The following is a 22,056-nucleotide window of genomic DNA, read 5'->3' on the forward strand; positions in this document are numbered from 1 at the left end:
AAAGTAGACATGTTCTATGATATTTAGTTTCCTCTCAGAACTAACTGCTATTCCATCTGTTCCTTTGCTGTGCTTTGCCGTAAGCTAGGCTGTGAGAGAATCCCTTGTAACATGTTGAACTATCCTCTAGAAATAATAGACTGTGATAACCGCGGCCAAGCTTTTGTGATTTCTGGGGATACAAATTTTAATATGATACTAGAGCTGAAAAGAGTCTTTGAGAATGGAAAATGGATGTTTCCTACCTCCATTTTGAAGCGTGGTCTAGAGAAAGTAAAAAGTTAACTGCCCTTTGTTTTTCCTTCTGGTGACTGTCTCTGTGGCTTTTGCTCATTTGATGATGTCAACATTATTCTCATACTAAATCCAAAACACAGCACTATACCAGCTATTAGGAAGAAAATTAACTCTATCCCAGCTGAAAGCAAGACAGGTGACCATTTCATACTCAAGCTTAAGTGTCTCTGAAAACTGGATCGGGTATATTCCTCCTCCATGCAAGGTTAAGTTAGTATTTCTGAAAGGGCTGTTACTAGTCCAGATTATCCTTTGGGCAGCATTCTCTCCCTTTGGTAACTCTACTAACATTTAAAAATCCTGTAGCTGAAAAATTAATCAACTTTATAGGGATAGGTGATGTGCATCCTTAAAAGAGATTTAGTTCACAGTATATTTTGGTTCATGCCTTAGGTGAGGAGATCAAAACTGTGGGTCTCTGCAGCCCTTTTGAAACAGGGTCTTGACTCTTGGCCTTTGCTTAAGACTTGACAGAGCACCTATAGGGTCACACAGTATTTTCAAAGTATGCTCTTTTTGTTCTTTAAGGCTTCCTGCTTTGTCTCCAGGTTCCCTGTAAGCCATTTACTCTTATTTATTTCTGAAGTTGACTTTAAATAAGACCTCAGTTCTCAAGGAAAGAAAGCATTTTAAAGGATTTCTCATCAAAATGTTGTTAGCGAGGTATACTTAAAAATAAACTGCTTCTCTCCTTCCCTGCTTTCTACAGTGAGCTGAGAGGCCAACACCAGTTGAATCATCCGTCTGAGTCATGCAAACAGCTGTCATTGTTAGATGTAAAGATGAACTGAAAAGCTGTCATTTGCTTGGGAGTATTTTTATACTTGACTCACTTGTCCAGTGAAGGGGAGAGGCTTTTTTTTTTTTTTCTTTTTGCCTCCTTTCACATGGAAAATTACAATGAAGCCATGTGTTGTGGTAATGGCTATAAACTCTGCTACTGAAAAAGCTTTACAGAAGTCTTCCACCTCAGAGCATCTGTCATCCCGAAAATCTTTTTTTTTTTTTTTTTTTTTTTTTTTTTTTTTTGCCATTGTGCACATGCTGTGTGAGGCCCTGCACAGACATCCATGCAGTCCTTCCCTCAAAGCGCCTGGGTGTCTGCAAATACCTTCTCCTCAGCTGTGTGCTGCCTGAAGTCATTCACTCTTGTATCTGGACTGTAACTGTGGACTACGCTCTCACCCTGATATCTAACACTTCATCTCAGATTAGTGTTTTTTTCCTTTGCCCTTCTCCATCACTTTTCTTATTCTCTGTTTCTTTTAATTTTCTCTATTTGTTGTAGTTGATTCTGTAGCACGTTCTATGCTTCACTTGTCTCACTCTTTCTTTACTTTTTCTTCACTCTGTCATCTCTGTTGTACATCCTCTTTCTTTCCTGCATTTTTCTAGTGTTATTCTTTCTCACTTCCTTTTTTATAGCTATCTTTCATATTTCTTCCATTAGCCAAGTCCTATGGGTTTGCTACCAAATATTGCTAGCCAGTAAGTCACAGCAGCACAGAGCTATTTTATCCAAAGTGATGATAATGCGGTGAGTCTTTGATCTTAAAACCTGAAAAGTGGTGTGAATTCCTGCCCTGTGCAGGGGGAGCAGTACTTGAAGAGTAAGCCAGTGTTGCAAGATGACACAACCTTGGCAAAAGACAGAAGTGCAGAGACTACTTTAGAGTCCTAATTTCTCTAGTACTCTAATTCATAATTGTGAGCATTTTTTTTAAGCTGCCTAATCACAGCTTCACCAAAAAAAAAACAAAAGAGTTTTGAAAAACTGTCTAGCTTGTAACACAAAAGAAAATCCTTACTTCCAGTTCAAGAGAGTGGAAAGGAGATGAAGATGCAGCTACTCTTTATTGCTATGTCTACCGTAAAACTTAACATCACTGACTTAAATGGCTATTATCATTATATCTCTGAAGCAAGTCATGTTTTTAATACTGTTCTGACTTGAGGAATCTAATAATACGAATCTTCCAATGTGAACTGGAAGGTTTACCTGTCCAGTTCTTGAGCACTTGAAGTTCTTTCTAGGAGTCACATTAAAGCAAAGTGCCATACTCTTTTAAGTGTAGTAATTTTGAAATTTATTATAGTTGATCTCAAAATATTTAAAGCAGGGAATAGTGATATTTCCACTCCTGTAACCCTACAGGAATATTTATTTATACTCCAGAAGATGGAATTTATTCCATGTAAGGAGCTTTGAGCCCAAGCACAACACTGTGTCCACAGCAGCTTCTAGGCTGCACTGTTGTATTTCTTTCCTCATTTATTCCTTATTCCTTTTTTGGTATATTTTTGAATGCTTTTCTTGTTTTAGAATGGATTCATGGTCCTTTCTTTCTAATCACCTGGAGACAACCCAGCAAGTAAAAAATGTGATGACTGGATGCGACACTGACTATGTCTGACAGTTCCTAGTGATCCTTTGAATGACATCAGGTGTCTCCTGCTCCCTGGGAAATGAGCTGTGTCATCTGGTTCAGAGTGGGCTAGTGTGGCCTCACCTCTGCTGTCCCACTCCAGTGTCACCTCTGGTTAGTTGGCTGAACTGCTGCTTACATTCCTTCTTTCTATTCCTCCTTTTCCTGTATGTACACTTACTGATCCTAAACTCACTTCTGTGGTTGCTTTTTGGTGATTTTTTTTGTTTGTTTATTTGTTGTTTGGGGTTTTTTTGGTTGGTTTTTGGGTTTGTTTTTTTTTTTTTTTTCCCCTCCTTCTCTGTGCTGCAATTATTAGTTCCTTGCATTGTATCCTTTTTATGGGCGAACTCTTCTGATATGTTAGGATTGGGTATATCTGTGAATCTGTGGTGCTAAATAAATCTATTAGCGTAGCATTTTGCCATAAGAACTTGGATTCCTGAGGAAGTGGTATATAATACCAGATTAGTAAGAGTTTGAATTCCTAAGAAAGTGGTGTATAGCTACCAGATCAGTACAGTCTTCCCAGCAAGTTGAAAGCCTAGCTAAATACATTAATTTTTCTGTTAGGTGGGAGATCATTAACAAGTGTAATTTTGTCCGCCCTGAAAATAAATTGAACAGAGCCTCTTGGAACACTGCACAAAGGGTAGACACTAACATAAAGCAGCTATGCTCATTTAATACAGGAAATAAAGGTATTGTATAAAGCAAGTTGCATTATGTAAAAGACCCATTTGAAACCCCAGGTTAACACTTCATACTGAGTATTCAGCAGTATAGGTGCTACAAAAATTAATTTAATTTGTAAATGTCACACTCTATTTCAGGAAAATGGTAGCCATACCATTATTATGTAAAATACCATGGAATTAAAATGCATTCTTTTGATTAAGTCAATATTATGTTAACTAATTTCTGTAGCTAGAAGTACTAAGCGGTTCTGTTATGTTTTCAATACCATGCCTGAAGCTTCAAACAAATTGCTGTTTATAATGAAGTTATGAAGTGCTCACCCTGATAAAGTTTTATCATGTTCAGATTGAAGATACTGTTTCAGCATATTTCAGAAATTCATAATAACCCCCCCAGGTTCTCTTATCTTCTTCGTGGAAAACCATAGTTTCTACTTATCTGGTCACTTACCTGTCAAAACTGTTTCCCTGAGAGCTTGAGAAAATTAAGTGTGAGGCATATCACTGCCTCTTTAAGTCCTACTCCATTTTCTGAAAGAAAATCTGCTGAAGTTGTTGGTATCCTTCCACTCTAACTGTATGCACATCATGTAACCGCAGGGATAAAAGTCTGTCACATTTCCATTCTCTCCAGGGGAGTTCTGATTGTCCAATAATCTTAACGTGTGCTTATTTTTACATTTGTGCTTAGACCAAATGCAACCAGAAGACTCTTTGTATATCCCAGTAAGGTGTTAAAGCAATTGAGCTCCTCACACTTAGACGTAGAAGAAATATGTAACCTTTCTCTTTCTTTTCTACTAGTTTTATCAGCCAACTGAGTACAAGTTACCTTTCTATTCAGTTTACTTCTGATAATTTTTCTTATGATTCTTGTCTTGTGTATGATACAATAAGGTATAGCAATCTCTAACACCAACTGAGGTTTTATAACCAGCTTACTTGCAGCAGTGTCTTCAAATCTGTCTCTCCTTCTCCGTATTTGCTTCTGCAAAGAGCTGTTTCTGATGTGAAAATAAAAAAAAAATAAAGAGCACCCAGATTCTGGGAAGGGGTGAGGAGAATACCTTTCTTTCAAAGGAGTTTAAAATAAATTAAAACAAAGAAAATTCATTATTCATAAATTCATTATGAATTTTGGTAAGTGTAACACATATGTTAACAATTAAAAATTAATTTTGTTAAATATGTAGATAGAGTGCTTAGAGGTTCCAAATCTGCAAATGTTTAAGATTGTGTTCAGCTTTGGAAGAGTAATGATCAAGAACTCAGTGGTCTAGCTTGCATGCTCCAAATTAGGGTCTTCCATAGCTGTTTCAGGATTTACGTTTAGTGATGCATTTGATTAGCTAGTGGTTGAAGTTAGAGCCCCATTACATAGTTGCAAGGTTGCAAGTTTCAAAATGTATTTACTTTCACTGTAAAGCTATTTATTTTATAAAAGTAATTTAGTCCTTCAGTCCTTACAAAAAGACTTTGGTTATAAACAATTAGAAGTTTTGTGTTTATTGTGGTGACTGTATATTGATGCCATAAAGTCATAAATACCTTACCAAAAGAATAGATGTGTTTGAATCCTACAAACAGTACTTGGGAAAATCTTCTAGTGATTGACTTATTCCTAAGATTTCATAAAATTGTGAAACACTTTACCTGCCTTTGAAACACAGCTATCCGCAGGGTAAAATGTAGCAGCTGCTCTTACACACAAGAGTTAACCCAACCTGACCCTGCAAGGCTGGGTATCTGACAAAATCACAGTGTGAGGCTGTAAGGCTGCAGGCAGACCTGAAAATAAGCAGTATAAACTACTGACAATTCCAAATAAATGACTAAGTGTTGTAGGAGATACAGAATGTGCCATTTTGTATTTTACTTTGTGGGATCACAGAATGTACAAAATGTACTTTATTTTGTGAGATCAGGTCTATTTTGAAGCTTAACTTTTGTCGAAGTTGAGCTTACCTTCTGTTTTAGTGTGGTTGATACTTCTCTATGAACCCACTGCAATGGTTTTGATTATAGGTCCATTTCAGAATGACAAGGTGACGGTATTTTCTTTCCCCATTTCAGTGTTGTTAAATTCTGAGTGCCGGCAGGGCTGAAATATTAGTCACTGTGAGAGATCTGCCATTATTTTCCAAGAAGTCTGGTGACATTTTGGTGCTCTGAAGCTTTCACTTTAAACAAAACTAAACCGACCTTAATGGTTGTCTTAGCTCTTGTTTCGTGGTTGAATGCTTCTATATCTGATGTGCAGATCTCTGCCCTCTGTTGCTGATCAAAACCAAATGAAATGCGTATTCCTGAACTTGAACCTCTCCCAATGTTTTCCAATTTTTAGCCACTTACAGACATTAGTTATTTGTAATTTTCAAGTGTCTACTTTTTAAGGTTGAAATTGTGGTCCCACTGAAGTCAGTCAAATTTACTTTTAGTGGGGTCATGTTTTCCCCGTGAAAATGTTAAACCTCATACGTTAATGTAAAGTTTCTTCCCTTTCAAAGACTAGAAAATAATCCTATCAAAAGAAGCTTATTTTCCTTCAACACTTCCGTATTTTGCTGTATAAGCCAGTAGCCTGAAGCTAAAAATTAGAGATGTAGGCACAAAAATATAATTTCAGGTCAGAACATGGGAAAACTATTGCAAGTGGTCTTTAGAAATTGTTCGGTAGCAGAATTATATTTGGCATGTGCCTTGCTGCTGCTGCGGCTGCTTGCTGCCTTCCCATTGAGCAGTTACTGGTAGTTTTCAGTTGCCTGCCGTGGTCAAATCATTATCAAGAGACGGATGTTTCGCAGTTGCATATGTTGGTGATAGTATTTTTTCTTTTTCTTCCTTTTGTAACGAAAGTTTTTAAATTAGATTTTGGCAAAAGGTCAATTTGAAACTGTCAGCTGATAGAATAAGCTGCTTTATTTTTGTGATTTTTTTTTTTTTTTATTGTTTTTAATGTCATGGCTCTAAATGGATATGATCAATACTCCCCTTCCCTTCAAATATAACCTATCAGATAAACTGAGATTACTTTTCCATCCAGAGTTGCGGTTTCTCCTCTATTAATGGCAGTCATCACTGCAGCGCTCAGCCATTCCTCAGAACCATTTCTCCAAAGTGCTACGTACCAGCCAGAACTGAGGGAGGGGATCTTCTCAGGCAGGATTGTAGCAACATGTATTTCTGTGCTTCGGTTTAAAGTGAATGGAGAGAGGGGGAACGAGGTGATATCAGTACCTTTCAGAGAAGACATATCTTCCAACTATTTTCTTCAGTTGCATAATGTGGTTCAGTCTGGCTTACCATTGTCTGAATATACGTAATTCTTTCTTCTTTCAATATGTTTCTCCATTGACCTTACTTCATCCTTTCTTTTAAGTATTTGAGTGTGTCTTTCTGTATCCCTTTGCCATATACTCTGCTTCCAATACCTTTCTTCTTTCTTAATTTCCTGTTTTGTTCTTCTCTATTCTTTATCTCCTCCATTAGCTCCCATAGCAGCCGGAATAATTCAAAGACATTGCTATGTATTATGGTTAATTTTCACATGATTTAATTGAAAGTGCCTTTCTGGAACACTTTCAACATACAGCAGTCCAGAACATTTACTAAGGAGTTATAGCAAATCAGAATGAAACACCAGCTGGAATCTAAATTATTTTTTTGGTGCTTAAACTGTAGTCATCCTCCAAGAAGTCATTGAAGCTATGCTGATTTACATCAATTGAAGAGCTGAATTATTTTTTTTTTTAAACCCAACCTTCATTGCTATTTCTCTTCTGTGTTATACTCTACATATGAAATCTCTCTGGTAGAATACAGGTGATGCAAGAAAGATGGAAGAAAAGTGTATGTGCTTCCAGACTATTAGCTTTGTTACTGCTGTGCTTGTCACAGTACCTCTGTGGAAGAGCTGTCGGTTGGCTTACTGCAAGGTGGGATTGAAATGAGTAGCATCAAGCTTGTTTTTTTGTCCTTCTCCAGTGAATAAGTAAAAATGCAGGAATTAATCACTTGCAGGAAATAGCATCTGCTGTCTTTGAAGGTGACATTAACCTTCATAAAAGGACTCCATATTGTATGTATTGTATGTAAGTGTTCCTGCCCATGCTATTGATGTTGACAATGCTGCATCTAGTTTGTTGAAATTAAAATTTTCTTTCTGATACCAGCATAATTTTTGTTTCTTTTTTTTTTTTTTTTTTTTTTTACTTCCCAGTCATCTTTCTTATGCTCATAAGAGCAATCATACTGGCTAAGTCCAAGTGTCTACTTAACCTAGTGTCCAGTCTGTGTCCAGTAGCAGATGTCAAGATAAAAACTGTAACAAACAGGATGTAACTGCTTATTTCATATGTTTTCTCTTAGGGGCAGCATTTGTCCTTCGGACATTAGTGCCCACTCCCACCAGAACTTTATAACCATTTTTCAGAGTCTTATTTCTAACTTGCGTTAGCTCCAGATGACAGATGTAATTTTTATTTATTTACTGTGTTTTATAACAGTATCATGAGTGCCTGGAGCACTGTGTCGAGGTAGTTGTATGAGCCGTCTATACATGCAAGGAGGAATCCTGAATACTACTTAGTTCTTGGATTCTTTTTCTGCATCTTAATAGAAGAGTCCCAAAGTGTGTACTCGCATATGTCATGTTCAATACTCTGACAGTATGAACTAAAAAATCATGGAGATAATAACAGCTTCTAAATACAAGGAAAGAAAAGGGGATGGAGGAAAGGGTGTTACCTTCATTATGATTTAGCAGTTTTAACCTGTTTAAATTTGCAGCTCTAATCTAAGGCTGTTTTGGTATTTCTATTCAGTCAATCTGTGTTGTCTTTTCTGATACTGTAGTTCAGAGTTATTTCGGATACAGGCAGTCTTCTCTAATTGATTTTATTCCCTGTGAGACTGCATTTGATATGGCAGTTTTTACTGTTAGCATTTCATCTGACAACCCATCTAAAGTGCCCCAAATATAGTACTTTGTACTGCTTCAGTTTGCATGCCAACTGGATGAGAATATTAAAGCCAGAATTTGAGTGATCTATTGGTATTCTTCATAGTGAGCTCCCAAGTTTTCCTTTGAAGAGGTTGGTGTGGCAAATTCCAAGCTTTTCATACAGGTTTCCTTAAGTTGTGCTATATTTGGGTATATACAGTAGAAGTGTATCTTGCTACTCTTCTTAAAAGTAGAACTATATACATTCAGGTATGTATAGTATAGTCCTCAAAAATAATTTTGTAATGGCAGTGATTCCTATAAATAATGATTCTCATGAACTTTTGTTGTGAGCAATGTGCAAATATACTCAGTTACATTGTTATGTTGTTCGAGGTATGACTGACAAATAACATTACAATAACTAAAATATAAAAAGCTGAGCAAAAACCCCACGTTTTCCTTCTTCTTGTATATTCTGGAAAATCCTGTAATGTTTTTGTTTGTGTGCGAGGGCTTAAAAAAATCCCTTGCTCAGGTTTTCCTCTTACGCTCTGTCTGTGCTCTGACACACAATAACAAGAGGTTGGCAGTGATAGGAGCTTGGCAGTGATAGGAGCTTGCCGATGTGTCTGAAATGGCTACATCTGACCAATGGTGCTGTGTTTGATTTCAACATTTGAGCAAAACAACATGGTGGTCAGAAGTTTATGATCAGAAAGCATTCATTCACTCACTTTTACTTTACTGGACATCTGCAGCAAGGTAAGATGATAAAAGAAAAAATAAATACATTTTTATCCTGTCCCAAAGTGGTGTGTCACTACTCGCTATTGATGCAATGGACTCCAAGTTTTAGGCTGTGTGACACAATCTGGTAGATGTCTCCAAAGTACCAAATACATGGATTTTACCAAGAAACTGGCAGCCCTGGGAGGGAGAAGAATCATGTTAAAAGAGACTGGACAGAAGAGACTGTTCCTCATTTATTGTTCTTAGCTGGTTCTGCCTCCACAGGTTATGTTATAGTTGCTCTAGTTTGAATTCCTATTTCAAAATAGTATTGCTACTTAGTAATTTATGAAAGGAGATTTTTATTTTCCAATTAAGTCTTTTGCATTGAGATTAATGAATGATTCTTACCGTATTTTGAAACACCTCACTTTTTTTTTCTTCTTCTTTTTTCCTTCCCCTCCGTATAATTGTTCTTTGATTTGAGGTTGCTATCGATTTGTTATACACTTGTCCTTGGTCATTTTGCTGTGTGGTTTCTTGGTGTAAATAGATAACCTTAAACATCAGATAAGAGGGCATGAGTGACACTTCCCATTATACGGTTCTGTGCTGTCAGTTACCAGGAAACATTTCCAGCATTTGAAAGGATCCTCCTGTGGATGGAGCTTGTTTTGTGGTATTTGTTGATGTATTATCCTGGATGATAATGGAAATAACTTTTTGTCAGATATGATTAATTATGTGCCAACAATCACTTTTCTGTCAAACGTAGCTACTTAACCTTCCACTCAAGCCACGTACTGTTAAAATCAGATAGTTTATTACAAAGGGGTTTTTTTAACTAGCTTTCTGTTTACATGTGGTGCCTTTAAGTGATGCTGAAGAACTTCTGTGCATTTGGAGAAGTTAGCAAGAAAATCATTGCTATTGTCATCTACAGTTCTTATTTTACTCTAGCACATATTATTTGCTTGTGCTGACTTCTAGTTTTTCTGTGGTGTGGTGCAACAGAAAGGTCTGCTTGCTGTGACAGCCAGTTTTAGTACTGCACACTTAAAAGAACCTCATGAACTGATAACTAAATCAGTCCAGAATCCTGCAACCAAATTCAGCACTGGGAGTGGGTTGGTGAATCAATTTTCTAATACTATCTAGAAACATGTGCACTTCTCAAATATAGCTCAGCTCCTACTCAAAAGAGAAATCCACTTCAGATGAAAATTCCTTTGATGTAAATTGGGAGGTAAAGCAGGAGGTTCTAGGATAGGACTGTGCAAAGTTTGGTCTCTGATCCGGACTGCTTTTTTGCACAGACCTCAGGAAGAATCCCTGTGTTTTTGAGAGAGATCCCGTATTTATTCCAGTTTCTTGAACAGCAGGCAGGCAGGAAATATTGGCCATCTGCTGAGAGTCCAGAAGAGCTGGAGCTGAACCACTGTCTCCTGTTGAATGAATGCTAGAATCAGCAAGCCTTGGTGAAATTAAACAGCAGACCTCATAAAAACTGAGTAGCTGAGTTTATTAAGTCTTTATGAAGTCTTTTGTTAGCCTTTTCCTACATATGTATGAATGCATGCATGCATGCTGTCTCTTGCTCTCTAATTGAGAAATTAAATATAATTACATTTAATTGAGAAATTGTAACTGTCCTTGGTCACTATTGAAGACTGCCCTCTCCAGGTGAAAGCACTAAGAGAAAGTAGCACCACCTGACCTGGCGATGCAGGTTTTCCTAAAGATACTGGAAAGGGGTAGATAAATTTAGATGTAGGAGTTGTAATTCACACCTCATGAAAAGAGCTTGAGTTTTGCATAGTTCCTTCTACTTTTTTTATAAGTTACTGAAAGGGCTCAATTTGTTCAAAAAAGATCATCATCCTGGCAAATCTTTCACTGAATTTAGCTTAGCAGTATAGAGCAGAATTCTGTTCTGGTAGTATCAATCCTGCTAGGCAATACAAAGACATTTAAGAATTGTTCTGTCGTTAGCATGCTTCTCCACATCAACAAACAGCAGAGAGCCTGTATTCAGGGCAGCTGACATGTTTGTGAATCCTGGAGATGATGGCGTGAAGTGAATCCTGGCAGGAGTGTGGACAGAGTGCTGCTCTAGAAACAGGTAACGGAAGGGAAATGCCTTATTATTGCAAAGTGAAATCAGATCCTTGCCAGTATGAAGTTCTTCTCTAAAGCCAGGATTCAGCTCATATTTTATGGCCTGAGCCACAAAGGCTTGCAAGGAGAAATTACTTATGGCCTAAGGCAGAAGGAACTGGTTTGCTTTCCCATAGGAAAAGTCAGAAGTCAGTGTTTGCGGGGTATTTCCAGGGTACAATAGAGTCTCCCAGCAAATTCCCCTGTTGCAGTTATCGCTGCTGCTGGAGGTAGGAGTTTGTTATATGTGACTAGGAAGCCAGAGTGGAAGTGGCTGTCTGACTCATACTTCAGTGACTTACTGCAGGACTAGTTACCTCAGAGACTAAATGCTGCTGGACTTGGCACGGAAGGGGTTCTCACGGAAGAGATTCTTAGTGAAAAACTTTTCATTGTGAGAGATTTTTCATCATTTTGCTTCTGCTTTGAGGCCTGATCTGATTATCACATGATGCATGGATGCTGCTACATTTGGTTGCCGATTGTGTCATTGTCAAGGCACTTTAGCGCTCAAAAGAGATGCCCTTTCATGTCTGTCCTTGTGCTAGTCACTGAGCATCCTGCATCAGGAAATGGGACATATGCAATAAAATTCAACTCTTACTGTCCATAGCCTAATGAATTTTAACTTTGATTTCACAGTAAACACTGGAGATACTTGTCAAAGCATTCAGACTCATCTGCCTAACATTTTCAAATGCACAGGATTCTTAACATAATGCTGGCTAATATGCTACATATTTTCTAGTTTTGCAGTATGGAGTAGCATGTCACAAATAATTGATCTAGGATCATATTTTGCCTTTATTGCCATGCAACTAGAAAGACATACTAACTGCTAAATTAGAGCCAGCTTTTAATGAAGGTAATGGAAGGAACAGCAATAAATGGAGCAGAATCGAGATCCGAGTATTGCTTAGTGCAAGTTACAGGATAAAGGCTCAATAACGTCCTTTCTCGGTCCTTGTCTCTGAGGCTATTCTGTGCAAGGTCAGCACAGTCATGGTTTGTGTACCCTATAATGGCCTGTTCCAGTCCAGCAGAGTATTGCATCAATCTGGAGATGGGTGCTATGTAAGGAGAGTCTAATTGTATCCTTTCTTTTAAATATGTCTTCAGCTGAAGCATCTGGGATGGCAAAAGAACCTATAGCAAAAACCTGTAGCTGAAGAGAAATATGAAATAACTGTGATTGCTACTGCAGCAAGAGCTTTGCAAGTTTATGGAACTCTAAGAGGACAGCAGTAAAGCTGTAATATTTTTTTTTAATCAGACACAGATTGGCAAGACACAAGTCTGAGCCCAAGGGCTCAATAAATGAAACTACAAGGGATCCACAAAGTTGCTTTCATTTTGAAAGGGCTTTGTGTAAGCGGCAGCATTTTAAACAGGCATTCAGGAGTGAGAGAATGAATATTCAGTTTGCATTCAACCCTGAGTGCTCTGATGGTGTTTGAAATTATTCAGGCAATGACCCCTGTTATTCAGGGGCTAAAATCTGCAAGCCATCACCACCGACCTTTTTTTCCTTTCTTTCCTGTTTTAGGTTTTGTTGTTGTTTTGTTTAATTTGTTTGGGGTTTTTTTGGTTGTCTTTGTTGATTTGGGTTTTGTTTGTGGGTTTTTGATTATTTTTTTTGAGGCCTCTGGAATCATGATTGGGCTGAGGGAGTGACAAAAAGAACATCACATGGGAACTGTAGGTACATTTATTCTTAGTAAGTGGATGTATCTAATGGAAGACGGAAAGTTCATTGGCACCTACGAGAGAGCACATTGAGTGCAAGTATTTGGAAGATTATAGGAGCTCTAGTTTGAAGAGTTAATACAGAGTATTGTTCGTATTTCAATCCATCCACACATATAAGAACACTTCAGAAAATTCTGATGGACTATGAATTCTTTGGAAAGTGGTTCTGGGAAATCTAGTACTTTTTTTTTTTTTTTTTTTTTTGTCTGCAATGCTTTTCAGAACAACCATGACAATTTTGGAAATCTACCAAGAATGCAGCAACCATACCCTTTCACTTTTGTGTACAAATATGTTCCGTCACAAAGTGAAGTTGCTTGTTATTTCATTAGAATTGTAAATAGTGAAAAAAACTGATATATTTTGGAAGTTCAAAAGGCAGAGGAAATCACAGAGGAATTTATGGATGACTTTAAAACCTGTGGCCCCACTTGTACTGGATCATTTGAGAAACTTAAGAACATTGGAGGGGGACAGGGGGAAGGAAGGGGAAGAGGGAAGTCTATTATTAAGGGAACCTTCCCTTTTTTTAGTCCTGGAAGAAATCTCACAATGCAAGAGACATGCCTTTGTAGTTAAGTTTGTAAAAAATGCAACACAAAAGTAATAGGGTACCTACAGAGATATTATGAGGCCAAGGAAAACATCCCATTTTTCATCCTGATAAATTTTAGGACCTTAAATCAAGGTGAAAATATTTTCTTGATTTGCAGTGTATTTTCACAACATGACATGTTAAAATAAAGGTTGATTGTCATTTTATTTAGAGATCATTATGAATTCCTTTTAAAACAATGCACAAAATTCCCTATTTGTAGTCTACCATCTGTAAGTCTTACTGGATCTATTTAATTAGATTTCAGTGCAGCATCTGTAGCACTGGTAAATTCAAATAATTAAGCTACATGATTTCTTGTGTATTACAAATGTCACAAAACTAGTTGCTGCAGAGCAGATAATTCTTTTTTGTGATTGGAATTTCTGTCACGAATTGTTTCCTCATTTATAGCTATTAGAACTTTGAAAATAATTTTATATAATCGGGTTCAGTTTGAATTACTTCTTGCTATAGGTTCACATTTTTGTATCTCTTTCTCATATATCTTATTTTCTTTTTCTTTTCAGTTAGATTTCACATGTTTTCCCTAAAAACACTTATTAATTCTTTATAGAAGCTGCTGAAATAACTGTGGTCTGAGAGAGGAAGAAATGGAGAAACGGAGCTAATGTGACCCAGATGTAAGCTAAGTTGGATTCACCCTAAAGCATTCCATGCTCGTGCCAAGACTTGAATTTCTAAACGCATGTCACATATGACAATCTCTGCTTCATTAAAAAAAATAAAAAATTAAGAAAATCCAAACAGCAACACAGCCAATACCTGGAACGGTGATACCTGTGTTTTGGTCCCTGGTTCAAGGGTTGTTTCTATAGTTTTCAAGGTTTTCAGTAGTTTATGTGTAAAGCTCTTTGAGTAGAGATTCAAGTGTGATCTTCTGTATGGCAGTTGCTGTGTAAGACATCTGAGCCTTACTGCCTGGCAAATGGAAAGTTTACATGGTATATTCTGGGCAGATACGAAGTTCTTCTGGCTGTGTTTCAGTTCAACTCAAAGCCATGAGGTGTAGGTTAACCCTGCTCCAAGAGGTTGCATTTATCAGTTTGCTTCTGTCATTGCACCAACACAGTTGCCTGGCTTCTTGTCAGCTCCTGGCTCAGGGAGCTCGTGTCTGCCTGGAGCACACTGTTTCTATCCAACCAAGGCTAACAGCCCAGCAGTGCTGGTATCGCTTCCTCTGGGAGCCCAGCACCGAGCAAAGGGCCTTCAGAGACCAATTTAGCGCAGTTAATTAGTAGGCTGTTTATTATATTTTCAAAGTTCTATATGATGATAAGGTTAATTGTTACTGTTATGCGAGGCAGAAAGGAAGATGGGAGCATCCTACAGACATGGTTCTTTGCAGGACTCTTGTGGTCCTTTTGTTGAGTGGAGTCCTGTTATGCAGCATGTTGACTTACAGTTTGGATACTGCATGAAGCAGGCCTTAACTGACCTTTGGCACCTGAAAGTGAGAGAGAAATTTAGCTTAAAATCAGTCTTGTATGTTTTAGCAAATATCTGAAGATCTTTGGTCTTGGTTATAAACAGTCTCTTGGGGGCAGATCAGCTCATCTAGATTTCATTTTTCTTTCTACCTTCAAAATTTTGGGAAATAATTGAAAAAGTACGAAAGATGTACTATAAATGTTCTAAAGCTAAAAGGCAAACAAACCCCTTCCACATAAATCTACTTATCTTTTTGAAATCCCTTTGGGTGACAATTAGATCTCCATATTCCTATGACTTCCTGGCTTATGATGTTTAAATTTGTATCATTGAAAATAACAAGATCAAAACACAGAAGTCTGTGGAAGATATTTGTTGACGATGGAATTTTATTGGTCAAATGCTGACATTTGAGACTAAGGATTATTGTAATTCAAAACTGATCTTTTCAATGAAGCCACTAGATGAAATTTGAAAAATGGGACCAGATTTTTATCTACACTGACACCTAGCTTCAGGTGTTGCCCCCTGCCCTTAACCAAATGAGCCAGTGGAAAACCAGACACTTTGGTTGCATTCTTGGCAAGGACCGCAGAGCTTTTTCACTGTTCTTGAGATGTAAAGCTGTCTTAATGTGTCCACAGAAGTGAAAATGTACTCAACACCCTTAATGAGGTTGGAGTAATGGGAAACCATTACCCTTACACCTCATCCTTTCTCTGCTGTCATAACACGTGTTTCCCTTTCAGGAATCTGAAGCAAAAAGATGATATAACTTTTGGTTTTGACACTTTGCTGGGTGAAGGGCAAAGCCAAGAATAGAATTCATGTCTCTGCAGTGTGATCCAGCTCTAGCTGCCCTGCCTAGTTCTTTCAGCCTGCTGCAAGTAGAAGCTTTGTTGACCCAGCTGCAGGCAAATTTGGGGACAGACAAATTTTACTTTAATTATATGTGTTCCTCATGCAACTGCAATTAATGATTTTTCTTGTAGTTACTGAAAGCCACTGCACTTGAGTCTTACCATTTATGTGGTAATTCTGTCAAGCGATGGAAGATTTGTAGTGGTGCCTGTGGGAAATGTTGTATTTATCGAGTATTTATTACAAATCCCTTGCTGTAATGGAACATTAAGCAGCATGGGGAGCATGCCAAATAGGTATTAAAAAAGGAATCAGAACAGGTTAAGAAGCACTGTAGATATGGAAACAGTGATGCTGACCAGCTCTTGAGAATTGCCACCAAAACACTTGGAAGCCAGTTCCAGTGTCTGTTGGGGAAGACTGTGAGTGTCTGACTGACCAGTGCTACTGTTACATTGGTACCTTGGCGAGATGCTGCCTAAAACATAGAAAGTTAGGGTTGTAACTCTGTAGTTTTGTGACTTGTGGGCAAACCAAAGATGATGTGGGATCAGAAAAAACAACATGGTCTATAGCTTTGATTTCCAGGGCAGGGTGTTGAATAAAAAGGTCAAGACAGAAAGAAGGTTCAATTTTATAAATGGCAATATCAGTGGCTAGGCGCTTATTGTGTAGGCCACTCATTAATCTCAGAGCATGGTGAACACTAACGCAGCAGTCCCAATGCATGTCTTTTGTAACACTGCTGTCTTTTCCAGTGATTAATGAATTAAGCGTTACTCTATTATTACCACTGTGAATGGAGTGTAATCAGATATGATTCATAATTTTCCATTTATACAAGTTATCAGTTTCCAAACCGTTTCTAAACTAGTGATTATTTGTCTTTTAAGGGGTCATTTAGTTCTGTGTTTGTTTGTTTTAAATGTGTTGCATGTGATTTATTGTGATTTATGGAGCTGACAAAGACTGGATCATTGGGAATACAGTGAGTGAGTTTGCATATCTGTTGAGTAGTAGCTTTTCTTGGAAATAAATTGTTATGTTTTAGAGTAGTTCTTAAGAAATGTAATTTTCCTTCTTTCCTCTTGTTGCATTTACTTAATGATTTACAGGTACTATTTTTTTTAATATTCTATTTCTTCTTCATATAAATAACTCAAATTCTAGCCTTCTCTTTCTGTCCCACACAGCTCTATACAAGCCAGTCTACAGAAGGAGTTCAGATACTCTTAGCCTAATTCACTATTGCTGGTTTTAAGCCAATGTTAGTTCACTGAAGTAACAAAATTAATAGAATCACAAAGCATAATACTGGAATACTGTTATGGTGAATCAGGTTTGGCCATTAGCCAAAAATCTGCTGATAAAACTCCAGTAATCCCGAGTCTGCAGAATTAAGTAAACCAGATATTTTTCAAATGCGCTGAAAACACAGACACTGTGTTTTCCTGAAATTATAACGTCCTTTATTATTGTTGTATATTTGTGATTTTTTGGGAATCATATGGATTTTTCATGATTAATATGGAGTCTCTGTTAGTGTAGAAAACGAGCTACTTGCCAGGTGGCATACATATGAATTTTGATGATGCATCACTCAAGTAATAATGTGAAAGCCTTTGAAAACATAGAAAAAGCTGATGTTCAGTGGCATGAAAAGTAAATCATAACAGTCAAGCCTATATCTCTTAATCCTAATGAGTTGTTACAGAAGTTTCTGAAACGTAACCATGTTTTTCCAGCAGTGGCTAAAAGGAAAATATTGATTAGCATGCTTGATGTAATGTAGTATATTAAGACTTTTGGCATGTTCTAAGCATTAGGCTGTTTTGCTTATACCACGGTTGTAGCAGCATTCAGGCAAATAACAAAAATGAAGATCGATAAAAGCATTAGAAATAAATGTTATTCTCTTGGGCAAAGGAATACATTGTGTTGCACCTGAACAAAGCATAGGTTTACAATATTGTTCACAAGAAAGCATGATGGGTCAATTGATAGAGTTGTCCCAGATACCCCAGATACCCCCAGATACCCCCAATAAATTCTGTTATCACCTTTAGTGAAAGAGGTAAAAGTCAGTTCTGTGGCCTGGCTTGTGTAGAAAAGAAGCTTGTGATAGGGAAATTCTCAAAAGCACTATATAAACATAGCACTGTCTCCTGACCAGTCAGTGCCATTTTTTCTATGTATTTCAGAACATATTTAGTTCATATATGATTCAGAAATAATGCCTTTGCAGCTAGAAAGACAGAAAAGATCCTGTTCATTGGAACTGGGGCAAGCATCTCTTGAAGAAATAAGTGGCACTTCCTGACTCCTGTAAGGAACAGCTGCTGAGATGATTGAGCCCAGATGTCCAGAACCAGTTCTAGAACAAAAGGCTGAAAGGCATATTCTTGAAAGTAACGGACCATGAGGGCAGTCACAAATGTTCGCTGCACATCACAGACTATTTCTATATATATATATATTGGGCATTCAGTAACACATGTAAGAAATCATTTGTGTATTTGTGCTTTGACTGGGAGGTTGGACTAGAGACCTCCTGTGGTCTCTCCACACCTGAATAATATGGTGATTGTGTGATTCATGTCCTGATACAGGTATGTTCAACCAAAAGGATTTGGGGTGGCTTGTTTTTTCTCCTCTTACTGTGTTTTAGAACTAAGTCAAAATAAGGTGCCGTTGATGACTTCAGGGTTTTAAGTACAGATAGTTGTGACGAAGGAAAAACTCTTTTACATTACAAAAGGTGGCTCTGGAAAACACAGAGACCTAGAGGACCTACAGAAATTATTTCCTCCTGTTTCTGGTGGGATGGGGGAGGGGAGAGAAAAAAAGCAGAGGTTTCATAAACTATTGATAGTCCCGTATAGCTGAAATTTGTTGTCCTTATTGAGTGGTTGCCTGAAGAGTTGTGATACGTGTGACTCCTGCTGAGCCGTGCTCTGTGGGAGTTGAGACACAGTGTGTTCTCTTTCAGTGGATGTGGCTGTCATTCTCTAAACTTGCTGCTTATGTAAAATATGGCTTTTAAGTATTAGGGTGTCTTTTTTTTTTTTCTTCCCCCCTCTTTATACTAGTGCAGTTCTTTCCAATTTATGGTGCATCATCTTTATGTAACCATTTCAAGCTGGTTCAGCAAACGAAGCAAAGAAGAAAAGATTCTGTTTAACCCCTAAGCCTTGAGGTTTTATTTCTAGTTACTCCTTTTGTGGGGGAATATTCACATGAATTATAAGTAGCCTTTAAAAAAATAATACCCTTACTCCATATATAAAATAGTGTGTAAAAGTAGAAATAGAAGAAAATTTTTCTGGAGGAGCTCTCACCAAATGACATTTGGTCAGTTGTTTTAATTTCTTAATTCTTCTGATATTAATAGTTAAACCAGAGAGAGGGAAAAATAAATGCTGCTTATTGGTCTTATTCTTTCACTTTTTGTATAAATTTCTGTTTTAATGGTTTCTTGTATTTCTAACTGGATATTGGGACAGTTCTTGCAATCCCGTTCTAAAGGGGGGATTCAGCAGTAGTGTTTAAGAATGTCCCATTTTGAAGTGTTGATGTTTTCTAATCTCCGTAGCTTTCTTGGCGTAACGTGTAAGAGGGGAGCACTGAAAATATTTCGGTCTAGTTTATTTTTCCAACTGGAAAACAGATATCATGGTAAACTCATGCTTTTACAAAAGTTTTCAAATATTTAGGAATTTTATTCTGCAAGGAAAGAAGGTAACAATGGTGAAATTTTCCAAGTATGGATGAAATGGCATTGTCGGTCAGTGGTCAGCTCTGGTAACGCTCACATGTCAAATGTTTCCTGTGTTGGGATGCTGAGGTGGCTTTGTCAGGCTGTCACGGCAGGCAGGTGGGTGGCTATGCTCTAGCACCCTGATCAAAAGTCCTGTGGCTTTACTGAGTTTAGCTGCCAAACGATGGCATTCCCACAGAAGAGAGCTTGGGTGACTGATGGGATTGAAGGAGAGTAAGGCAAAATGAGTGCTTTACAGTACAGTTCATTGGGCAAAGGTAATGGTGCGAACCCCGACAGGCAGAGTGAGAGATTCGCTTTCTGAGAAAAGTTATAGTCACAGGAGCACTGGATTTCCTGAAAGACTATAAATTAAACCTGTTCCTATAGCTTTCCTGGGTAGCAGAGAAGCATAAGATTAGATGAGCTGGGTTGTATTATTCTGAAATAACATTCTGTAATGTTTTGTTCTATTTAGTGATAAATGTAATTGTTTAGGAAGACATCAGTCACTTTAAACCCTGGTCACAGCCTCCTGAAAGGAGCACAAGTTCTGTTATGTGTGGTTGCAGTTAAATAAATGCTCCAATTGAAGATGTCTTCCTCAAATCCCAGACTAGAAGTGTGAGAATTGCTGAATGTTATTGCAAATCAGGAAAATGAAACAGCTATAAAATTTAAGATAGGCAAGACAGAGAGACCAGAAAAAAGCAGAGGAATAATTTGCCACATTAGTGTGACACTGCTTCTCTCACGTGTATGGAGACATGCAGCCTTGTCTGCTTTCATATTTGAGTCAGTGCAGGACTCGAATCTGTGCACCAGCTCAACAGGTAGGCTCTCTATACTATTTCTGTACCACTGTTGCAATATGTCTGATGAGGGAAAATGCCTTAAAAATAAATGAGAAAAGTTTTAACTTAAATAAGGAAAAAATTGAATCCATTTGAATTCCATATTTTCAGTTGTCTGTTCTGTCTCTCATACTGCAGTGCACTGCTTTTAGTTCAGAATACCTTATTATAGAATTTTAAATAACAAATAAATATAAATATCTCATTATAATATTAGTCATATAATCTGATGACTTGGTTTGATTTATATAGTGCAAGCTAAAGGGTGTTATTTGGCTCTTATGTACCCACAGATGCATGCCTAGTCATGCTGTTTTATGTACAACACAGCTGCTGCTGTGTTACTGAGTTTTCCATCTAAATGAAATCAAGTTCTCCCACGTACAGCCTGATTAATCAGCCTGTACACAAAATAGAAACCAGGCTGTAACTAAAATCTACCATCCTTACCCATGACTGGGCTGAAGAATATCAGAGTAGGCGAGAGTCACGTAGTTGTCATCCAAGGGGGAGTAGCAACTGCAGGTTTTAAGTGTCAGTTGTACTGTGTTAAAGCCATCCATCACATCTGCATAGATACAAGTCTTTATGCCACTGTCTTGGCCTTTTTGGAGCTATTAAGGGGGACATTTTCTGAAGAAGACACATGCAGGCATTTCAGTTGTGACACTCTGGCTGTGGCCATATCACAGAGGAAGGGCAGTTCCATCAACAAGATGCAAGTCTGGGATTCAGAAAACTGGCTTTCATTTTGTGTCCCTTCAGGTTTCCTGTATGACCAAAGTCACTAAATTACTGTATACCCCAGCTTACTGTCCAAACACCTTTGGAGCGGGAACAATGTTACTTGCCATTCCTGTAGGGACTGTACAGATAATATACCAGCATTTGTGAGGCTTGCAAAGATCACCATGTTGTGGCCCCATAAGTACCTTAGATGGACTGTAGGAAATTGTTTCCTTATGCCATAAATGACTCTGACTCGTTGGACATTTCATTTTTTCCCTTGTCTGAAGTCTCAGGTGCTAGAAGTGCTGGGACTTTTCCCTGACCTTTCCTTTCCATACTTGCTTTTCATTATTCTTCTGTTCCCTGTTTATCATTCCATAGTTAGCTGAAATAATCAGGGTTCCAACAGGAACACCTGCTGTGATTGAACTGAAGTACCATATGTTGGCTCAGCAGGGCAAAGTCACCTACAAACTGTTTTCATTTTTTTGAAGGGGAGGACAGATCTTACTTTCAGGGAGCAACTTTGTATGGAAGGGGTAGTGAAAAATCCCTCTCTAGGTGAATCGGCATCGGTGTTCATACTGCTAGGTAAGCAGTGCAGCGATATTTCAGTCTTGATTTTTTCATTATAGAATTCTGCCAGGCTGGTGATCTTCCAGGCTTTAACAGAGCAAAAGATACACTTTAAATGTGATTCATCTCATCTAACTTGAGCTAGCTACACTATAGCTGTATTTCAGCCAATGGGTTAGACTTGTTTTGCAGCCACTGGAGTGAAGCAGACAACTAATTCTGGGATGCGAT

The 22,056-nt window shown here is 37.8% G+C and overlaps 1 protein-coding gene across 1 annotated transcript in view; it reads left to right on the forward strand.

The window, feature by feature from the left end:
• Positions 1-22,056, forward strand: part of SPOCK1 (SPARC (osteonectin), cwcv and kazal like domains proteoglycan 1) — a 311,679-nt gene that overhangs the window by 20,565 nt on the left and 269,058 nt on the right. The gene's annotated exons all lie outside the window — the stretch shown is intronic.

The sequence above is a fragment of the Chroicocephalus ridibundus genome, chromosome 11 (genome assembly GCF_963924245.1).
Source record: "Chroicocephalus ridibundus chromosome 11, bChrRid1.1, whole genome shotgun sequence".
In the NCBI taxonomy this organism is placed as follows: Eukaryota; Metazoa; Chordata; class Aves; order Charadriiformes; family Laridae; genus Chroicocephalus; species Chroicocephalus ridibundus.